At 49.5% G+C, this 6366-nt stretch overlaps 1 long non-coding RNA gene across 1 annotated transcript; it reads left to right on the top strand.

Annotated features, from left to right (window-relative positions):
- Positions 1 to 3403: 3403 nt before the first annotated feature.
- Positions 3404 to 5805, top strand: LOC109320918. The gene is made up of 2 exons (XR_002103876.1): positions 3404 to 3601; positions 5547 to 5805. It is a non-coding gene; the product is annotated as an uncharacterized LOC109320918 (long non-coding RNA).
- Positions 5806 to 6366: the final 561 nt, after the last annotated feature.

Raw genomic sequence — 6366 nt, 5'->3', positions numbered from 1 at the left:
GGAGTCTATAACGGTTGAGAACCACTGCACTAGACAAACCACCTGTGGCTCTCTGGCAAAAGGAGACTTCTTGTTAGGACCATTGCTGCTTCTTCCCTCCTTCACAGCCTGATGGATTACATATCAGTGCATCACACACTACCCAGCCTAGGAACAGGGCACAGTCTCTAGCTTCCTCCAAGCAAGCACCGACAATGCATAGATTTAATTCCTAGTCTAAGTCACACTCAGACACCCTGGACTTGACTATTACCTTGGCTTGCAGTAAGAACACATTGTCTGTCATGGGGAAAATGTGTCTGTCTATACTATAATTTCATCCCCCTGAGGCTGGGTTTAAACTGTCACACTTACTTGTGAAATCAGGAACATTGAATGTGGGACATGAAAGGTAGCCTGCTGCAAATAGTCTGTGATTGTATGTGGACATTTTGAGGTCTGGTTGGGAAGGCAGGCAGATGTAGGTCATTCTGTGTGGTAATGAAGACTGCAGTGGCAATTTCCTTGAATTTCTGTGACTGGATCAATGGGAGGTGCACCTGAGCAACTTTAAAGTAACAACAATTTTCATGAGGAAATATATAATTTAGCCTCATGTGAAGAATGTATTACACTGACTCCCTTTGTTTAAATGAATCTTCCTTTTGTAGGAATATGCATCATGCCAGACTCTGACATGTCCATTAACTGTAGTTCTCCAAAGCCAAGACTTTTCTTTAGCAAGGTGTCTGGTTGTGCAAAATGATCTGCTCACAGGGGCACTTTACCAAGTCATTGTGATAAAAGGAAATAGAACTGGAGAGACAGTGAATGGGAAAAAGTAAAAGGAAGGAGGGGGGAAAGAATGGGAGAATGGACAGACTGGGTAGGCACATAGGACAAGGGGAAAAGGAGAGCAAGTCAGAGAGAATGCCATTAGGAGGGGAAGGAACAGCCAGGAGAGAGAGGGCAACAGGGAAGAGCAAGGAACAGGGAAGACCCATGGGGAACAAGTGAGGTAAAGCCAGAGGTAAAAACAAAACAGAGGAAGAAGGAAGAGAGGAAAGGGCACAGACTCAAGTGGGAAAAGGGATAAAACAACAGAACAGAGGAAAGAGACAATGAGCCAAGGTGGAAGCAGAACAGAATAGGGATGATGCTCTTCTGCCTTTTCAAATATAATGATAATTTTGCAAGGAGAAAAGTGCAGTCACAGGAGCACAGAAAACAGGCTATACATGAAGGAGGAGAAAGAATGGGAAGTGTGGGAAACAGAGAAGCAATGGGAGGCAATAAGAGGAGACTGGAATGAAGACAACATGAAAGCAACAGCAATATAAGGCATGGCAGCCAGAGCACTATGGGTTAGTGACATTTATTTCTCTATACTTCTCCCTCCCTGCATTTAACTATCTTCTTCTGGAACATGTTGTATTCATTTGGGAGAAAGGGTGGGAGGTGATGGAAGAATGGATTACAAATGGGAAGAGGACATGGGCCAACTTGCTGCTTTCTACTGGGTGTGTAATTAGGTTAATGTCAAGGCAGGTATTTTAGACCCTGTGTATCACAACAGCGGGTATATATCTATCCATCTATTTATATGATTTTCAATCTATGTATAGATAGAAAACTAATTATATTTAGCCTAGAGAAAAGGAGCTTAATGGGAGACATGACAGCACTTTTCAAATATCTGAAAGGTTTGCATGAAGAAAGAGGAGAAAAATTGTTCTCCTTTGCCATAAAAGGCAGGACATAAGGCAATGGACTGCAGCAATTCAGATTTACGGTTGATCAGATCTCAGGAAAAGCTCCCTAACTGTAAAAGCAGTAAGACAATGGAACAAGCTGCCCAGGGAAGTGTGGAGTCGCCTTTACTGGAGGTTTTCAGAAATAACCTGGACAGACATCATCAGTCTAGCATGGTTTAGGAACAGTGAACCCTGCATCTATTCAGGAGTTTGGAAAAGACAACTCTCCAAGTCCCTTCCAGCACATATTTCTCCTGCACAATATTTGGCAACACCACTAGGATGGTGTGAAATATGTGCTTTCTGGAAACATTCAGCCTTGTAGCTGATGAGGCCCTTTTGAAAGACACATGGGAGCAGAAGCTCCAGGAATTTCCATCCATGAAAAAACCCTGAGCAGGAATTCAGGAGACCTGATTATATTCCTGGCTCTCATGAGCTGGCTCCCAGCATGCCTCACAGTGCTAACTATATATGTGAAAGAGCTGGCGTGATCGTCCCTGCTTACAGCACTGTCTCCTCTCGCCTCAATGCCCCTCCCTCCGATTGGTAAAGGGGTTGGTCTCTGAGCGGTGTACACCGGAACCGCCTGCCACGACTTTGATGATTAATAGGTTCAGTGAATTCCTCCGGTGTTCGCCCGGCTAAGAATGAGACTGCCAATTTCTTTCCCCCCACCCCTCCGGGTGGGGGGTGGGGGGGTCCGAGAGGGCTCCTACCTCCCCTACACCCTCACCCGAGCCTCCGGGTCAGTTGACACCCAGTCTCTCCACGTCCACAATCCTTCAACTGAATAGGGTGTGAGCCAATGTCCAAGCTCCGTGAGCCCCGAAGCCTCCCCGTCTGGGTGGGAGTCCTCAAGAATGTCCTAGCGAGAACCAGATTTCGGTGGTCCCTGGTCCGCCGGTCTGTTTGAGCCCCTACCAGTCTCTGCCACCGGGCTCTTCCTACGTCTACCCGGGAGGCCTCCTCTCTCCTGTAGGAGGTACCTTCCGAGTCTGGATGGGCTGGGTCTCACCCACCGCCTTAATGGGTCCACGGGCTATCACTCTAGCCCGTCGAGTCGGGTCCACCGACTCCCCCCCCCACAGTCTCTCCACTACTCGGGGCTAGAGCCCCCGTCGCCTTGCCCCTTCCGGGGCCTTACCGCTGCCCCAGAACATTCGGGGCTGTCGTGAACTGGACAGCCTCCCTCCTGTTGAATCCCAGCCGGCCGTCTTCTCCTGCACCGGCACTTCCGGTCCACCGCTCCTGGAGTCCGGGCCAGTTTTTAAATCCGCCGGCTTTTCTTCCCACCTGTAAGGAGTGGGTGAATGCTCCACCTCCCAGGACTTCCGCCGGGCAGCTGCCACCACTCCTTCCGCCCCTCTGGTCTCCGCATTCCCCCGCCGTGGTTCCCGGAGTTGCGGGCACACGGCAGCCGCCGAACCCTCCACCCCACCAGTCTCAGATCTCGCCAGCCGCTTCTCCCGGAGGGGTGAGCGGGCGATCGGCACTGGGCTTTCCGATCCCGGGGTCCCAGGGTGTGCCAGCCCCTTGACCCTCGCACAATATAACTGGCATCAGGCTGGCCAGACGCTTCCCATTCATTGACCCCCGCCGGTAGACCAGCATCTTTTTCTTCTCCGTTGATGTCACCATTAACCAGCAAAATTGCTTCCTGCAGCAGCACCGCTGTGCCCAGGTACTCTAGTGATGGGGACCAAGGGTTTGGAGCCCCTTGCTTTGGTAGAAGTAGAGGCGGCCTACTAACCAGGAAGAAATTTGGAAACCCTGGGGAGAAACTTACCAAAAAGAAACGGAACTTGGAGGAATTGCCCAAATTTGAGAAGAATTTTTAACAAGAGCATCCCAATGTAGCTAGGCGTGTTGTACAAAAAAGATAAATACCAGCTTGATGTTAGATAAATAACATGGAAGTAGACTTTTGCCTATTGTTTTTAATCTTATGTATTTTCTTGAATTTTGCATTGCCTTAAGAAACTCCATTTTGTATTGGTCTGTAGCTTGACATAGGTACTCAGCCTTTTACTCTTTTGCTGTATAGGTGAGAATGTGTTTGTGGAAAAGGAAAACATCAGCTGGTGACTGGCTGAAGAATGCAGACAGATACAAGACCAAACAAGAAAAATCCACCCTAGAACAGCGAGAGAACAATGGCAACTCAGCAAAAGCCCAGAGGACTGGGTGAACTGACAAGGCTATACAAGATGGGGTGAGATGTATCGATTTTGGGTCTTGTTCTGCATGTCATCCTGGAGCATCAGTTCGTTTAATGAGATGGACCAGCAAGAGCCTGGCTCCCACTCAGATCAACTTGGCTGGCCATTAAGTTGATCTGAGCACCAATAAGACTGGTAACATATACCAGCACAGAACAGAAACTGGGGTATGAATGTGGGGGGTGGGGAGGTGTTGCTGGTAGGTGTTGTATGGCTTTGGCTCCTTCTTGGTTGGCACCTTCTTCCCTAGTGACGTCAGGGTGAGACCACACCTTAGGGCCACCTAGATGGTTCTGAGCGCTGCCCCTACTTTCCTGCCATGACTTTGATGTTGATAGATGGGGGAGACAGTTCCCTGTCAGTGGTCCCAGTAGCCCTGGCTCTTTCTTCATGAGGCTCCAAAACCTCCCCTTTACCCTACTCTTACCAAATCCACATCCTGGGAGAGGTCAGCCTTCTTGTACCTTTCCCCAGGGTGATCTCTCCTCACCCACGAGGCTCACCCTGAGTGGGGTAGGGTGTCCAGCCATCAATCACCATGGGACTGATCCTTAATCTTCAGGCCAACGCATGGAAAAACTAAATATGCCCCAGCCTGGGGTAACGATAACTCAAAAGGTCCTTCAGTCCCTGCAAAGGCATTAGCCGTCTACTGATGGAGTACAGGGGACTCAGGCTCCCCAGACCCTTCTGCCTCCCTGGGGAGAGAAAGAGACTTGGCATCAATCCCTCCGCTTAGTCTTTCCAGGGGGCCCGCAGGTTGGGAGCTAGTCACTCCTGTTCCCACCAAAGGTGGGAGTTGCCCTTTCTCGCTGAGTTCTGGGCCAGTTGCTGCCTGCTCCTCTTTCTTCACCCAACTGCCCACCACGTCTTGGTGTTGCTCACCACCCTTCCCTATCAGGGTACCTGGCCGCTCCCGCAGAGCCTGATCTTGGGCCGGGAGTGTGGGGGCAACCTTCCTCTCCCTGCCATGCCTCTCTGGCCAACTCCAGCTCCTTGAGCTCCGTCCTGGGGGTTTTTCTGCCAGGCTGCCCTGTCGGACACTGGAACTTCTTGCCCTGAGCTCCGCTCCTCCACTCCTACCTGGCTCCACCGCCAGTAGCTCCCTGCTGGCATCCTGCTTCTCCCTGCCGGTATTCTGCTTCTCTCTGCTCAACTCTGCCATCCAGGGCTCTCTGCTGGCATCCTGACCTTGCTCACTGGTGTCCTGCTGCTCCTCACTTGGCTCCCTGGCTCACCCCATGCCAGCAGCCTCAGTCTCTCCTTCCCAGCAGCTGGGTGTCTCCCCAGCTGCCTTTTTGCTCAAAAGGCAGCTCCCAGGCTCCACCCCTGGTGATCACCAATCCATAGACTCAGGCAGCTGCACAGCCACCAAGCCTGCATTGTCGTCTTCCCCCAGCTGTTGCTCTTCCCAGGCCCTGTGGTAAGTATCAGGGCTCGTCGGGTGATACATACTGGGAGGGGGGCTTCTGCCTCCCCGCCCACACTGTGTATGTGTATTAAGCGCTTAATCAATAAAGGCAGCATCTTGCCTTATCCTCCCTCATAAGGCCTTGCTTGTGATTTGAGCAATTGGCAATTTCTGTAACAGGCGCACAAGAGGTTGAACAATACAGAGTAAGCAAAGAAATTACAGTTAAGGACCATATCTGTCCAAAATGGCTCATAAACTTTTATGAAGCTAACTTTCCTGCAAGCGTTATGGAGGTAATTCAGAGGCAGAATTTTTCTGAACAAACTGCTAGTCAAGCCCAGGGATGACCTGTTGCCTTGAGTGGATTAGATGTGGTTGGAATAGCACAGACTGGATCAGGGAAAACACTGTCTTACTTGTTGCCTGCCATACTGCATATAAATCATCAGCCATTCCTAAAGCGTGGAGATGGACCTATTCATCTTGTTCTGGCACCAACTCAAGAACTGGCTCAACAAGTGCAGCAAGTGGCTGATGAATTTAGTAGAGCGTGTCGTTTGAAGTCCAAGTGTATTTATGGTGGTGTTTCAAAAGGACCACAGATCCATGACTTGGAAAGAGGTATGGAGATTTACATTACAATGCCTGGAAGGCTCATAGACTTCTTAGAAACTGGGAAGATGAATCTCAGGAGGTATAACTTACCTTGTGCTTGATGAAGCTGACAGAATGCTTGAAATGGGATTTGAATCTCAGATCAGAAAAACTGTAGATCAGATACGACCTAATAGGCAAAACGTAATGTGGAGTGCAACATGGGCCATAGAAGTAAGGCAGCTTGCTGAAGACTTCTTGAAGGAATATGTACATCCCTGGCTCTGTCACTGGTTTATAGATTGACCTTAGCCAACTATCTCCACTTTTCTGAGACCCAGTTTCTTCATCTATAAAAAGGAACAATAACAATGACCTCTCTTGAAAAGTTCTTTGAAGTCTG

This window comes from Crocodylus porosus, unplaced genomic scaffold (assembly GCF_001723895.1).
Source record: "Crocodylus porosus isolate Cpor-Errol unplaced genomic scaffold, CroPor_comp1, whole genome shotgun sequence".
In the NCBI taxonomy this organism is placed as follows: Eukaryota; Metazoa; Chordata; order Crocodylia; family Crocodylidae; genus Crocodylus; species Crocodylus porosus.
The sequence above is the reverse complement of the archived record's forward strand: the minus strand, read 5'-3'. Positions and strand labels throughout refer to the sequence as shown.